This window comes from Helianthus annuus, chromosome 15 (assembly GCF_002127325.2).
Source record: "Helianthus annuus cultivar XRQ/B chromosome 15, HanXRQr2.0-SUNRISE, whole genome shotgun sequence".
Lineage (NCBI taxonomy): Eukaryota > Viridiplantae > Streptophyta > Magnoliopsida > Asterales > Asteraceae > Helianthus > Helianthus annuus.
Window position 1 is genome coordinate 59,866,734 of NC_035447.2, and position 16,389 is coordinate 59,883,122.

A 16,389-nucleotide genomic window follows, 5' to 3' on the forward strand; every position below is an offset into this window, starting at 1 on the left:
GTGATGTCGCCGCCGCAAAGCGCGGCGCGGGTAAAAAACTAGTTTACAACCGATGTTGCAATGTATAAATCTAAACTATGAGACCCTAGATTTTGTGCACCCACCTTGGCGTCTTGAATTTTGAACTAGTCATGTTTGAAAAGAATGCATTGGAGATGCTATAAATTCTCAAGCCCTATTACCACCTCCGTCCTGGTTCATTTGTCTTGTGCATGCATATAACGAAATTACCTTGTTATTTGTATTAAAAACGAGTTGACGCTAACCCGCGCGTTGCAGCGGGGTGTTGAAAATGAGTTATTTTAATATGACTATATTCTATTCACCAACTGCATCCAAAGTGGGTTAATTTTCAATTCTTTTGAAAATAATAACAAAATCCAACAACAAAATACCACAAAATTGAACTTGGTAGCAAATTTTTATGCGATTTTCGCCTAAAACAAATTTATTATTTTTAAAACTTAAAAGGCATCATATCAAAAGATGGGGCATAACATGTGGTTAGTTGTTGATAAGAAAACCCATTTGACAATAATAGACATAGAGGTGTTTCTTGAAAAAAAACTCAATTGCAAACAAATGTATTTCTTGAATAAGTTTCATAAAAGGGACAATTTCAAATGATCTCTTGGCCTAGTGGTCAAGTGGAAGGTGGGAAGTGTTGCTTCTCTTGGAGGTCCTGGGTTTAAATTCAGGCAGTGGGGGAGTTTTAATACTAACTTGGTGATACTAACAAACTAAGGTTAGCAACATCCTAACCATACGCCGTTCAGAAAAAAAAGCACAATTTCACATAACCTACATCATCATCCATCTAAAATACAAATGTAGGCAAAAATAACATAGTTTATGGATTACATCTGTTGCACATTTCAACATATCTTCGTAACAAAATTCAATATCCCTAAATTATCTACCAAAAAGTAAATTATTTCGCAATATCCCCAATTATATAACAAAAGTAAATTTATTTTCAATTAAAATCTAACAATACAACATCAAAATTTCAACATGGGAAATAGTTGTGTATTCAACTTTTTTTAAAAAATTAACGAAAACAATGATAGTAAAATTTATTATAATAATACTAACAGTAATCTCGTTTATATCATGGTTAACACTCTTTAAAACAAATCTAAAAACTGAAAAATAAAGCAAAAGAAAACCATCACGTGAAACCATATGCGTTGATGTGCACGCTTGAACATAGTAATAAAGTGAGACTCGTTTTAGATTTTTTTATAATAGGCTTTGCAACATAAAATGATCATCTCATCCCAAACTTTTCACCATTTCACCGTCACTACAGTTTCGTGGTTGTGGCCGACAACCCCCCTCCGGTGCACAACCGCTAGCATGGCCTTCTCCCTCCTGGTGGTCAGCGAACCCCCTTCACATTCTCGGCACTTTGGTACACTCACTGCAAACAATCGAAATCTCCGTCAGTCAATCAATCTAATCGAATTGAATTGCAGCCTCATGAATCATGAACCAAGTGATGTGTTGGATCTTTATTATCCAGCGAATGGAGAGATACGTCGTTGCCTTCATTTGTTATTGTGGCCGAGTTATTTTGAGGGCGGTTGTTATCCGGCTTATATCATATATAAATATGAAGGGAAATGGCGGTTGTTGTTCGGAGGGGATGCGATGATATGTACGGATACGATACGACGGTTGCATGTTCGGAGAGATGCCATAAGTGACTATAGTGGTTAATAATCTGGATTATTATATATATTAATAATGAAACGATACAACGATTCAGTGTTGATTTGTTTATTTTTTTTCCAAACGGTGTGTCGGAACAATGCGTTAGTTACTTTTGGGTTCAAATGGTGCGTCGGTACTTTCCGGGTGTGTAGTAACTTAACTTGCAACTTTAAACGGTGCATCGGTTTCTTTCCAGTTCAAATGGTGCGTCAGAACGGTGCATCCGTATTTTCCGGTTGTGTAGTAACTTGAAAGGGTGTGACCCTTTGATTTTATGCCGTTTATTAGTGTGCCGGTGCGATAGTTCATGTGTTTGTTTAATTCCTTTCAAATGGTGGGATGTTCCATGCATGTTCTGCATATTGTGGTTACGTCACTAATGGGTAGGTTTGAGTATTTGTATGTATATCATATATACATAATATAAGTGGAAGCGATGATTCCATATTCCATGCGAACAGATCGACAATGGAAGATTGAATAGGTGTGATGATTGGTTTCATGCAAAAATTGTAATGGGTATGATATATTTAAAAGTAGTTTGATGGGTTGTGACTTTTGAAAGGGTGTGTTGTGTTTAAAAGTTGTGACATTTTCGTAAGGGTGTGTTATATTTAAAAATTGTTTGAAGAGTTGTGACTTTTTGAATGAGTGTGATCTAAACACATGAATTGTTGATTCTTATGCTGTGTGTTGGTTCAAGTATGTCTCGGTTCATTTGAAGAGTTTAATCAAGTACATATGCGAGAGTAAAATGAAGTGAAGGGTGTGACTTTTAAATAAACGGGACATAACCCAAATATATTTATTAAAGGGGTATATATATTGGGACATGTTGGTTTGGGTTATGTGTTTATGAAGCAAGGGTATTAGTTAAGGGTTATGTGTAAAAAGACACAACTTTTGAGTTACCCTAAGGCACCCCAAGTTACTTTTTGTAGGGTTATATAATGGGTTGGTTTAAAAATTGAAAAGGATAAGAATTATATGACTTAGGTTAAAAAATAAAAATGAATGAGGAAAAATGTATAAAAATTGCAACAGGTTAATCGGATAGTAAAAATGAAAAGAAGTATAATATATTAGTTTAGAAAAACATGTATTTGATAAAGGACTTGTGTTTTTTTTTCTTAACGGCTAAATCACACAACTAATACAAGAATCGAAGTCTATAATGGCGACCCCTATAAGGATGACTGAGGTCGTTGGTATAACTTCTGTTTTGGCGACATGTCCTCGCTACAAGCTCGTTCAAAATTTTGGGTTTTAGCCTTTTAGGCCCTGTTGCGACGAAACTTCATGGCAACATATTAGGTGGGATTCGCGAAAAAGTCCCTCACTACTAGAAAACTTCATTTTTTTCCTTCAAAAGTTTCCCACAACTCAATTTTTGCCTATAACTTTCCTACAGTTTTCCGACTAAAAAGAAAAATAAAAAAATCCCAAAAATTTTCCACACAAAAAGTATTTGTAGCATTTTCGATGCAAAATTTGTTACTTTCGCAACGAAGGTTCCGACAAAATAAATTAAAATTATCAATTATTTGTTACTACGACAAAATAAATAACTTAATAAATAAAATTTCAAAATTGTCGGAAATCTGTAGCAACTAGCAACAGATTTGCGACAATGGTAGGTTATTTAGTAAAATAAATAATTTAAAAAAATAAAATGTTCAATTTGTCGGAAATTCATAGGAAATTGACCTCGTTTGCTACAGTTTTCTGACAAAATTCCGACAAAGTAAATTAAAATTATATATTGTTTGTTACTACAACAAAATAATAAGTAACTTAATAAATAAAATTTCAAAATTTGTAGCAACTAGCTACAAATTTGCGACGATGGTAAGTTATTTTATATCTTATTTATAAATTTTAGTAAACTAACAAATTTATAAAAAAATAAAATGTTAAATCTGTCAGAAGTTCGTAGCAAATTGACCTCGTTTGTAGGAATTGTGTCGGAAATTTTAAAAGAAAGTTATTTAGTCTTGTAGGAAATTTGTCGCAAATTTTTAAAAGGAAAGTTATTTAGTTTTGTAGGAATTTTTTCGCAAAACAAAAATATTTTTTTTTGTTTTTATAGATTATTATTTTTCCTAAATATTGTTTATGTAAAAAATATTAGAAATAAAATTAAAAAAAAAGGTAAATTTGTCGAAGAATTGTCGGAAAACATTAAAAATAGTTTGTTGGCATTTTGTAGCAATGTTTACGATGAGAGAATTTTGTCGGAAATTTGTAGAAATATATTTGTCGTATTTTTGTAGCTAATCCAGTTACCGACAAGTTTATTTCACACGGAATTTTTTATAGCATTTGTCAGTAAGACCAATTTCCGACAGATTTGCTATAAATTTAGCTGTCACAAAATTGAGAGTTTTCTAGTATTGCTTGCCATCTTTTAACACTGTTGCAACTACGTGTCATCGTGATAGATTAGATTTTTTTTTTCTTTCATTTTTTTATGTATGCCCTAAAATTAAAAACACACCATTTGCTTTGGACCGTGTTGCGATGAGACACCTTATTGGAAGAGACACAAACTTGATATCGATAGACTATAAGGCCTTTTTTGGGTTTCATCTGTATTGTTTTTGAGTTTGGAAATCACTAGTTCTTCTTCATTTATCGCCACGGCATTTTATCTTTGTATATTTTTAATTAAGTGCCTTTTATAAAAATTCTCCATAGGCGTATATAATATTCAAGAAATTTTCGTACACCTATAGACTTTGTTTATTTCATGGCGACCACCCTATATATTTTGTTTGTTTCATGCCGACCACATATACAATGAAATAATTAGTTGTGATTTGGTTCAATTTTTCCTTATTGAAAACAAATTGAGCATTTTTTTTTGTTTTGTTTTTTAACAGTACAATTGATTATATATATTATTTCATAACATCCCTAATGAATAGTGTTTATTTGTTTTTTTTTTTACTTTCTTTCAACATGGACATTTATAGCCTCTCAATATTTAAAAAACTTTGTTGAATGTTATTTTTACTCTCTGGAGTTTTACATGCTTTCTTATATGTACGCGTCGGTATAATACAAATTCATTTACGTTTCGACGTAGATTTTTTCCTTAGTTCGGTCGGGTCAAATATAATATGTTTTCATCCTTATTTTTATGTATGTCTTTTCAGTTGATCATTTGGTATTATAAATTTGTATATTTGTTTTATGTTTTCCCCGGTTTTGGTCGTCATTCGGTTAACACGGTTTTACGTGTCAAAACACATGGATTTATGTAAAGAACGGTTTATTACTCACTGATAAAACTTCAACAGACACAAACAAATGAATACTCAACGTGAATCTCTCGATATCTCACCAGCAGATCATCAACTCGATGAACTGCACTCTCTCACAACTTATCTAATCGACGAACAGAACAATGAAAACCCTAAGTGAGAGAAACAACCAGAGATGAACAATGATGTGAGAGAAAGTATCTGTTGTGTGCGTTAATGTGAATCAACACGAACCATAAGCCCATGAACCATAAGCCCATTCAGGTCCAGCTTCCTATCTAGCTCATATTCAGTCCTCCAACTCTCAAGATACTACAAACAACATTTCAAGTTATCACACAAATATTAAACTCAAGTTTGCTAATGAATTGACTACCTTTTTAACATCCCCCCTCAATTCAACTAGCAAACACATTCAAAATTTCCCCTTAAATCCAAGTTTTTTTTTTTTCAAGAAAACTATATTTACATATACTACCCGTTATGTTAAAAACTTGAATTAAAAAAAAAACAAATTTCAGTTTTGGTTTAAACCATTCATTTCTTTAGAAATGACAAACAAACATGAATAAAAAATGATATTAATAAACGATAACATGAAAGACAATTATCGATTTTATTAAAGAAGTAAAGAACTTCCCTGAGAGTTTAACTTCCCAAAGTTGTTTCACCCTTTAACATGTCATTCCTCAATCCAACAGCAAAATCTTATTCCAGATTAATATTTTGCCTTCTCATTGAGTGTAAGTGACTCGGATTAAGTATGGACTAATTTGGCCATTGTCAAACCTGCTTTATTGAAACTCAAAATGGTACCTGCAACCCTCATTGAAAAAATTCATGACTTCTTGGGCAGCAATAAATGATCTCATGAATTCAACAACAATTCCACAATTTTTGAAGTGAGACTTTTTTTAAGAAAAAAATATTAAAAAATTCAACTAATAAACATGCCAATCTTTGGTGATCATTTTCAAAAACATGTCTACAATACCTAACACAAGTAGACAATTTGTACGCTTGACCACATTATGCTGATAAGACCAATGATATCGAACACCATTTTTAAACAACCTTTCTTCTTTTTGTACAAAAGATTCTTGTTGAACTTAAAAACTCAAAACAAAATATTCATTTGAACAAGAACTTATGTATGCAAAGAGAATCTCTTATAAAACTTTTGAACAGAAAACTTCCAATTGAATAGTGGACTTTAAATCCACATCCAATAGACAAGATCATATGCCAAGAGACATATACAGCCAAACATCAGAAAATATATTCCGATTAGACAAAGAATCACACGATTCTTCAACAATATCATAAATGTACTTGATAAAACCAAATGATTATACGATTTTGTAACCCATGTCAAATTTATATCTAATCAAACAAGACACTATCATTAAGATTCCAAAAAACTATCGGAAACTACCCTGATAAACCAAAGAACGCAAAACCACAAGGTTTTATCACTATACCTGATACAAATATGATAACAAAGAGTCACAAGACCCAATTCAGAAGGACGTTTAAAAATTTTGAATCACAAGATTCAAAACACATCAGAAACATATCTGATAAACAGTCACAAGACTATATAAACTTTCAGAAATAAATCTGAAAAAAAAAATATGAATCACTTGATCCAAAAATTTATACATGAGAAGATGAAAAGTTACATGACTTTTAAGACTTCAAAACCAAAACCATGTCTGAAATACAAGACTTGTGAGGAACTTAAAGACTAATTTGATTCAATCAAAAACTTTTACAACCTCACAAGAATACTGAATACACGATTCAAATAACCACACTGATCATACGATCCTTTATCATATTACAGCCAAAATTTCCTGATTAACCTTAAAACAAACATAAATCACATGATTTGGAAATCAGAAAACACTTTTCACACAAGAGAAGACAGAAGGATGTAACAACATTCAAGAAACAATCTTGAGAATGAACATGATTGGTTTACATTTGTGAACCACATGGCTCAAAAAACACAGTTTACATTTAAACAATGTTAAGATTTTGAATAAGTGTTTAACAGGAAACAACCCTTTTACTGAAAATAAATCATAATAAAAACACATATTCTATTCAATCAAACAACAAATTACCGAAACATTTTTATTTTTAAAACCATTTCAATAGTTTATGTAAAAAACATGTTTTTCATTTGTAAAATATTCGAGGCATGTAAACTGATCAATACTAGATGCAAAGTATATCATGAGAAAACAAACATTGATAAAGAATGTACATACAGCCATGTTCCTACACTACGATCTAACGGGACTAGACTCAACACCACAAAGCATCTACAAACGACCCCAGATCAGTGAGGACGGAAACACAAACATCACCTAGACCAGTGAACTAACATCACTACGATCGGCGATGACGTCTCAAAGAGACAAATAAGATCACCAACACAATGATCCTACACAAACCTCACTACGGTCGGACTCAAAACATGAAGAATCCTAGACCAGTGAGATAAAGGCAAACACTATCCAAGAATACATCTACAAGATAGTATAACCTTTACAAAAAAAAAAAAATCAATCACACAGCGATTCCAATAACCAAAGGAATACAAAGAATCAAAGAATCCAAATAGATGTATACAGTGACCAACTCTCACATAATCATTCTCAATCAACTTCCTCTACAAACACCGAATATATAATCTCTCTCTACAAAGGTCGACTCTATCATAAATAAAAAAAAAAACCTTAAGATCTAATCAAGTGAATACGTAGAAAAAGAATCATCGAGAAAGACATGAACAAACAAGAGAGCTGACTTCATCACCCAAAACACTTAAACCATATGTCAACACACGGATATAATTTTTCTGTACAAACAGAAAACAATCAGAATACATTTTCTGATAAAAAAGAATTACACAATTCCACAATGTAGTCAGAAACGTATCTAATACAAAGAAAAAGTCACACGATTTATAAAACTTCGGAACAAAGCCTAAAGGCTGGAAACAACTTATGTAAAACACGTGTCAAGAACATAAGGACCTTATTTTGTCAGATAAAACACTACAAATTACACAACACTTTGGAACTTTTACAAAATCTCTACGGAACTAAAAAATCAGGCCATTAATATGATGAAGATCAGATAACGAAATCTAAACGACCTAACAAATTTCAACATAAGAAAACCCTAGATATAAGAACTTTTTTCCAGAGACTTTGGGAGACAACAGTGAAGATGTAAAAAATATCTGACCTAATTTGATTTTGTCAAAAACCTTTTTACAACATCTGAACACAAACATGAATCACAAGATTCAAAAACAAGTCCGATAAAACTAAGAGCCACCTGACTCTATTACACAACAAACTTAACCGAAATACTAGATCTACGAACTTGAGGTAACGAGTTCATCAACTCGGTGAACACTAACCCTCAAGAAAAGAACCTGAAATCGGACTAATCAAACGAAACGAAAATGATCTGAACCAGAAGATAGAGAAAAAATGCGTAAAAATTGTGTGTTCATGTGGCAATAATTGATTTAAAAAAAAATTAAAACATGAGATTAGCTACAACTCATATCAAATGAACATGGTGTGCTCGTATTTGAATTCTAGTATTAATTAATAAGCCACACCACACCTCTAAGAAGGAATAGAGTTGTCGATAATCTAAACAACTAAATTTGATGTTTAAAAAAATGTCACATGAAACATCAAAAAAGACCAATAAATTTTGATTAAAAACTTAACTGGAACCAAATTTTAAACCTCTTGGATTATCAAAAAACATGGACAGATCACAATTTATCAAGATCTTTAGCTAACATGACAAAATATGTATACCATTTTCCAGCAATTGTATTTTAGGTTATACTTTCTGGGTGTGCAACTGTGTTTCACATGCGACAAGTTGTCTAATCAGCAGAAGAGTTACCAATTGGTTATAAACAAAAGTTGCAACTATGAAAGGAAGGTTGGATACATCTTAAATTTTCAAACAAGCACGAAACTGACTAGTCACTTGTGAATTCCCTTTACAGCTTGCAAGATTGTCAAGTGCCAAAGACTCACAATAAAAAAAACTGATTAGTAACTGACAACTTGTTTCCTAAGGTTTTTTTTTTGTTATACCAGAGGCCTAAATATTCACTATAAACGAGACACCCTTGTGCCAAAACCTTAACGATTTTCCCATGATATTTGTGTTATAAAAAACAGAAAATAAAATCAACACAAGTCTGTTACGTGTACCTATAACAAGTAAAAACAAACCTTGCTATTGAAAACTGTGAATTAATGCTAAAACAAAATATTAGTTGCATGTTTGAGCACATCTGGAATGGGAAACACAAAGACACCAGTAATAATTCAGATAACACGTGTAATTCACAAAAAAAAAACACCAAAACTTTCACAGAGTTTAAAACTAACAAAGCCCACATAGACTAGGATAAGCATGAATTATGACTATATTTTAATACCATCAAGTGGTTAGAGATAATATCATGTCAAACAAGTATGCAAGTGGTGAAGCCAAGTCAGGACAAGTCTTAACAAAGGAAGCACAGATCTATACCTATACATACAGTTCGAGTGCAATTTTGGTCGCAAACCAGTCGCAATTGCCCTGCTGCGACCGTTTTCCAACCGGAACTGCGATCGGAAAAACACCCGTCGCAATTGCTCTACTCCGACTAACTTGCGACTGTTGCTATCTTTTGCGACCCGGGTTTTGCGACTTTGATAATGGTCACAAATATTGCGACTGCTCTTGGTTTTGTGGGACTTTGGTTACTACGGTCTTGATGCGACCGTATTCCGACCGCATACCTTTTACAAGCTGCGATTGTTTTCCGACCGCATGCCTTTTACAAATTGCGACCATTTTGCAACTGCTTGCCTTATTGAAAAATTGCGACCGTTTTTGCGGTCGCAACTTCTATTAATTATAAGCCTTTTCTATTTTAACAGCAGCAAACAGATTCTATATAACATTACCGCGTAATAGAGTCATTAAAATCTGAACTAAGCATCTCATTCATCAAAGAGATTGAATTTTAATTTTAATCCAATTCTAATTAACAATAGGTCAGCAGCAATATAGATTTCATAACAGCAGCAAAAAAAAAAAAACACATCTGATTCTCCATCTCTATATTCTTTTTTTTATTATAACTTTCTCTTTCTTCCATTTCAAATCTTAACCGCTAACTATTTTGTCGTATTATATATTTTTTTTCTAACCATTGATGGCGAGAAGCTAGGTACAAGAAGCCAAGGTTTGACTTTTGAAATCAAACTATGACTGAAAGAATTATGGGGATGCAAAAACATAAACTATATTAAAGTAAAACAAATGATCAGGGATTTCCTGTGGTTTCCAGTTAATGAAAGTGAAGTAAACAGTTAAGTTCAACATGTAAAATCAGAAAGAAAAAATAGGACTGAATACGAACACTTTCCTTTTTTTTTCCTTTTTTTCTATTTGCATCTGTGAACGGTGGCTGGTAGCGGTCATGTTGATTTGGTGAGGCGGCATTCATATGTCCGTTTGAAATTATATGCTCTTGGCGCTGTGAAGCCGGCGGCTCCTGGACTTGTTTCGCATCCCCATTCTCATTGGTCCCTGCGGTTGAGTTCTTAATCTTTAACACATCAAGCGTTTCCACGTACTTCTGAACCCTTTTCACCTAAAAATATCGAACAACGTTAACATAATCATGTTACTAAGTATGCTAAAACTTTAAGTGACAAACATACCTGCATTTTTCTCTGTAGTTTTACATCTCCATCCGCGGTAATTCCATCCAATTTAAGTAGTTGGTTCATCAATAACTCGATCAGATTTAACAATGTCTTCTCCGCTACTTTCCCTCCTTTTGAGATAACCGATTCAAGCGCAGATACCTACCCGCATTTAAATTCACAAACATTAGTGTCTTAACTGATAACCAAAAAAAATGAAAGGGAGAACAAAATGACATTACCAAAAAGGCAAAAACTAGATCTTTTTATAAAGACATATTGCAACGAAAAAGATAAAGCTAACCAACTAATAACAATGATAAAACGTTAATAACTATCCTAATATTCAAACCAAAGACACACAATAATAATAAACTCGTCTTAGAATAAGAATTATGATTCTTGTAACAATGTACCTGGCCAGCAAGTTTATCGACTTCCAAGCTAATCGGATATTGATTTAGCGGCTTTCTCCATCTGCGCATTCTTTCGCATCTCGATATACCTCTTTTCTTGGCTAATCGGGTCTTCCACCAAAACCATTTTCAACCGATCCTTCACACTGACAACATCCAGATACGTTTTGGAGCTCCTTTATCTTTGTACATCAGTTTCTGATCCTCATGGTGTAGTCCTGTCGGCCCCGATAACATCTTCTTCAATTCCCCTGCATCACACAAAACCAAAATTTAAAAAAAAAAACATAAAAAATCCATATTCAAAAAAGAATAAATTAATTACCAAATGTAGCTTGAGAACTAATATTGATCTCATGGTATATGGACCCGAATTTGACCCGAACCTGAATAGTTGGTTGCATGATATGTGGAATGTTGGCGTTGTTGAATGTTGATACAAAACTAAAGTGGCATGCTCTTTTAAAGTGGTAGCTTTATCCCCAAAGTGTTAGATTTATTTAAAAGATTTGACAAATAGTCCTTTTGTTTATTTAAAGAAAAAAGAAGTAACAAAATTGTCAATATAATTGTGTAGAAAGATGACGATTTTGTGAGCATTTACCTGTAGTTACAATGAGCACCAGCCCCAGTAATATTGAGCACCAGCCCCGTTCGAGTCGCCCTGTTCAAGATTTCATCTTTAATACGCGATACATACATAGTTAACATGATTAAAACTAAAAAAATTAAAACATAACTGACCGGGATCAGCTTAAGGTCACATGAAACTACCACTCCAGCAACCTAGGTAATCCTCAGAACAAAACAAAAGCTCGATGTTAGAATTTCAAGATTCTTAACCACAGTATGTATCGAGAAAACAAAAACAAACAGTTCATCGCCTGCAAATACCACAAGAATGTAACAAGCCACATAGTTCATCACATACGAAGATGCCTACAGGCTATAACAGGGCCCAACTTGAAATTCCCACTGTGTACCAACAAAGTGGAGTTTTATATGGTTACAAATGGGAAAAGGAGAGTCGGGTTCGGATCAAAACGGGACTAAATAACCTGACCGGACATAACTTAGCCATGGAACCTCTTCGACTTCTAATTGCTGAAGATCTCGGCAGCAGCACAAGTCTTGTTAATCAGGATTGGCTCACCAGCTAAGTATCACACAAAATCAATCCCGAGCACTCTCGGGGCACCCCCACTGACCATAAGATTCAATCACTAACCTAAAATATTCTCATTTCCAATTGAACATAGTGCTTATCTGATAGTATATTGCTTACATATCAATATCAACATATATGTTTTATGTTAGAAACGAAAGGCCGTACGATAGCGTCTTGAGGACCTTCCATACTTGACCAGAGTCAGTATTTTGTTCTGCTTCCGTATTATCAGCTCACCACCTACATTTATAAGAGTTTAAACCGTGTATTTGTCTCTCTATTAATGAAAATAAATTATCATCAAATCAACTTAATAACTCGTACCAACAGCACCAGAAGCAAGATACTCTCCTGCATGTTCCAGATGGATGAAAATAAATTATCATCAAATCTCCTCCACAGGCCATTGGATCAGCTGCCTCCCACTTCCGTCCAACCAAACGGCCCTCGGAAACGACTGCAAAACAAACATATTATACATAAACAACATCGTTTTTAGCTCCGATCATCGCTCGATCAATGCATATTAGTAAAAAGTGTGGTAGATGTGTTTGGTTTATTAACTTAAAAAAAAGTTAAACAGTATCTGCCGGTCCGATCGTGCACACCAGCTTCGTCCTCCGCGTGCTCCTGAACTCGTTCTCCTTCAGCTCCGCCCGTCACCGAATCCACCTCGATCGAACCCACAGATACTGAAACCCCGTTTTGCTTTTTAAAACCACGCCGAATGCTAAAATTCATACAAATGTACACATAATTCTAGGAATTTGATCATTGTCTAAACAGAAAAAGAGAATCACCCTTCCAACTATCAATTCTACTATCTTGAAATCTTTAATTAACAAATACTACTTAAGTAACAAATATATTACAGGCAAAAGTAGTACCGGAAGGAGAAAAGCGGATAGCATTGACAGCTGATCCATGATACGAAAGGCTATTCTGGTAAGTAGATGCAGGAACCTCCTTTTCCCCTTCTTCAGAAGCTATAAGCCACAGCTGCAAAATTCCAGTTCAATCAGCCAAAATTGAGTTAACAAATTCATATAAGTAACTTCAAACTCATCATACCAACAGAACTAACCGAATCCATACATCTCCAAAATTATCAATCGAAGTGAACCTAACCTTCGAGTGAATAGTGAATACTAGTACTTAAACACGTGGTGACTACTACAACTACAAGCATATACATACATAGACTCAGAGTAGATACAGATCGGGAAGAAGAAAGAAACCTTGATGTCGTAATCAGCGCCAGCGGTGGCGAGAATGCCGGGGATGGGGTGAAAATCTAGGGTTAGAACGGGTTTAGTGTCGTGCCAGTTGATCTGAAGAGTTCCTCCTTTCATTTTGTAGGTTTGATTAGTGTAATCTGAGCAGCAGGTTGATTTGTGTAATATTTGAGGAGGCGAGTCGATTGGAAGAGGTGAGGGTTTACTGGCGATGAACAGGTGCGATTCTGCAGGTCATTCGATTTAGATGTGAATAACAGGCCTGCCGCAAACCTCTTCCGACGCTTGATACTTCAAAATCAGGAACAAGTCATGTTTCGTGGGTTGACACATTGAACTTTTTAGTTAATATACTTTATACATTAGTTTTCTTTGTTATGATTTGTAATCTTAGGTTATCAATGTGCAAAAAGAAAGAAAAAAATCCGGTGTTAACAAGTCATGTTTGTGTCGACCCGCATAATCTTGTGTTCGGGTTCATATGTTCGTGTCAAATATCCGGGTTTGTTGGGGTTCGACCCACCATAAGATCCATTAGCGGATCATGAAATAGTGCAGGTGATACACCAAATGTCATAACCATGAAAAGAATTCTAACAAAACTAAAAGCAAACAGCCAAGTAGTTATAATAACTTGAGCAATCTTCAACAATCTATAGGTTGTTAAAAAAAAGAAAAAGAAAAGCATAGAAAAGCTTCCCTTTTGAGGCATGTGCCATTGCATGGCCAATCCAATCCATAGACAGATGACAATCATGAGCTCATATGCCACTCATAATCCATTGAAATCAAGTATTCTCTGGATGGATCTTCATGTAAATGATTGTACAAAAACTGTCCAGCTTGGGTCACAACTGTATAGTAGTTATATCAAAGCATTTCAACTTTTATGACTCGTATATGTACACAAACAAAACCTTTGGATTTAACAAGCAAGTTTTCCCCCTAAAACTGCTTCAAGCCTTTGACTAAACTAGCTAACTTCAGCATGAGAGCACTTCTGGTCATTGACCTTGCATTCCTCAATCATCAAAACTAACAACAAAGTAATAATTCTAGCAATCTATAATCTAAATCTACATTTTTCACATTTCAAAACTTCATATATAGATTTTGCATAAACCTATAGACTATAGTGAATGATACCAGTTGCATATACTTCCATGAGTTGACTAACAGTGATTTACTATCTCCTAGTTGACCAAATACTCTTAGAAGCCAGAAACTTCATATTTCAACTTTCAATCATATGATTGAAAATATCTTCCTAATGGCTAATTCACTAAGAATATGATTGTAAACTCCAAATGTTTCAAAATTCATCACTAATCAAAATCAACACGTTCCAGTACAAAAGTTCATCAAACTCCCAACAGATCAGATTTCCACTCGATTCCTTCAAAATCCCCAAACACTAGCCCTAGAAAGACAAATAACAAATTACCTTGTTGTCTCATGTTGATTTCTTTTTAAATAAATTGACATTCAAGATCTACAAACCAAAAAACAAACAATTAAGTAAAGTTGCTGCTCATAGAATTCAAACTGAATGGAAATATGAATTAACTAGGGTTTAAGAAGAACCTAAACAGTGATAGTTGGAGACAAATAGTTGAAATTATCAGTGAGAGAGAAACAATTGCTTCCAAATTGCACACATAAATAGTTTTTTAGAGAATTAATTTTAGCAAACCCTAATTGATCGAATCAGTAATCAAATTAACAAGAACTGAGGTCGAATTCGACCTTGACTGGTACAAGAGAAGATGAAATTGATAGAATCGAGAATCATACCTTGAAATTAATAGAATCGAGTCAGACCTTGTGGAAACCGTCGGAGTTCTGCGTCACTGTTTTCCGATCAGGATGTTTCATTTGCAAAATCGTTTTCCGGTGGAGATGTTCGAGCTCGAAAGCTTCAACATTTTCCGATCATTGATCATTGCCGGTGGAGAGAGCGGTGGAGATGCCGCGTCCGGTGGAGATGAGGTTGATCATTGCCGGTGGAGAAAGCGGTGTGAGGGGACGAGGATGGGGAGTCTGGTGGAGTTCTGAGTGTGAGGTTTTAATCAGCTATTCGATTAATACCTTTTTACTTTTCATGATTTAGTATTTTTGCCATCAATTTGCCACCAAAAATAACCATATACGATTCACCTGAGAAATTATTACTTAATTTCTTACCGTTTATTTTGGTAGCAGAATTTGGTGGCAAGTGCCCTTTTTTTAGTAGCATGAAGAGAGAAAGAGGAGAAAGACAAAGAGGCGTCTCGCTGAAGTGTGTTCTAAGAAAAGTTGAAGGAATCCAGCGGTGATGGAGCGGTTGTTGATGGCTAGAACGGAAGAGGCGGTGGTGGAGCGGTTGTTAGAGATGCTGATAAAGGAGTTGGGGTGGGGTCCTTCTTATTTGTCCCTCAGACAAAAAATTCCCATATTGCCCCTGAGACCCCTTCTTACTTGTGATGAAATCTAAATTTAACATGTTAAATACAAAATTAATTTTCATATTTGCGACGGCTTTACACGGTTGCAACTTTTGATGTATTTCTAGTATTTGCGACCGTCTAAATTGGTCGCAATTTTTTTATATTTCTCGTATCTGCGACCGCTTTAATAGGTCGCAGCTTTTAATTTTGTTCTCTCTATTTGCGACTGCTTTAGAAGGTCGCAACTTTTGTCTTTCTATATATTTCTCGTATTTGCGATCGCTTTAAACGGTTGGAACTTTTGCGTTTTTATTTTCTTGCAAAATTTGCGATCGTTTTGCGACCGAATCTGAGTTGGTCTTTAATTTTGCGACTATTTTGATTTTGATCGCAAATCGGTCGCTAA

The 16,389-nt window shown here is 34.4% G+C and overlaps 1 pseudogene; it reads right to left on the minus strand.

Moving 5' to 3' along the window:
• Nucleotides 1–10,347: 10,347 nt before the first annotated feature.
• Nucleotides 10,348–14,051, minus strand: LOC110890690 (annotated as a pseudogene).
• Nucleotides 14,052–16,389: the final 2,338 nt, after the last annotated feature.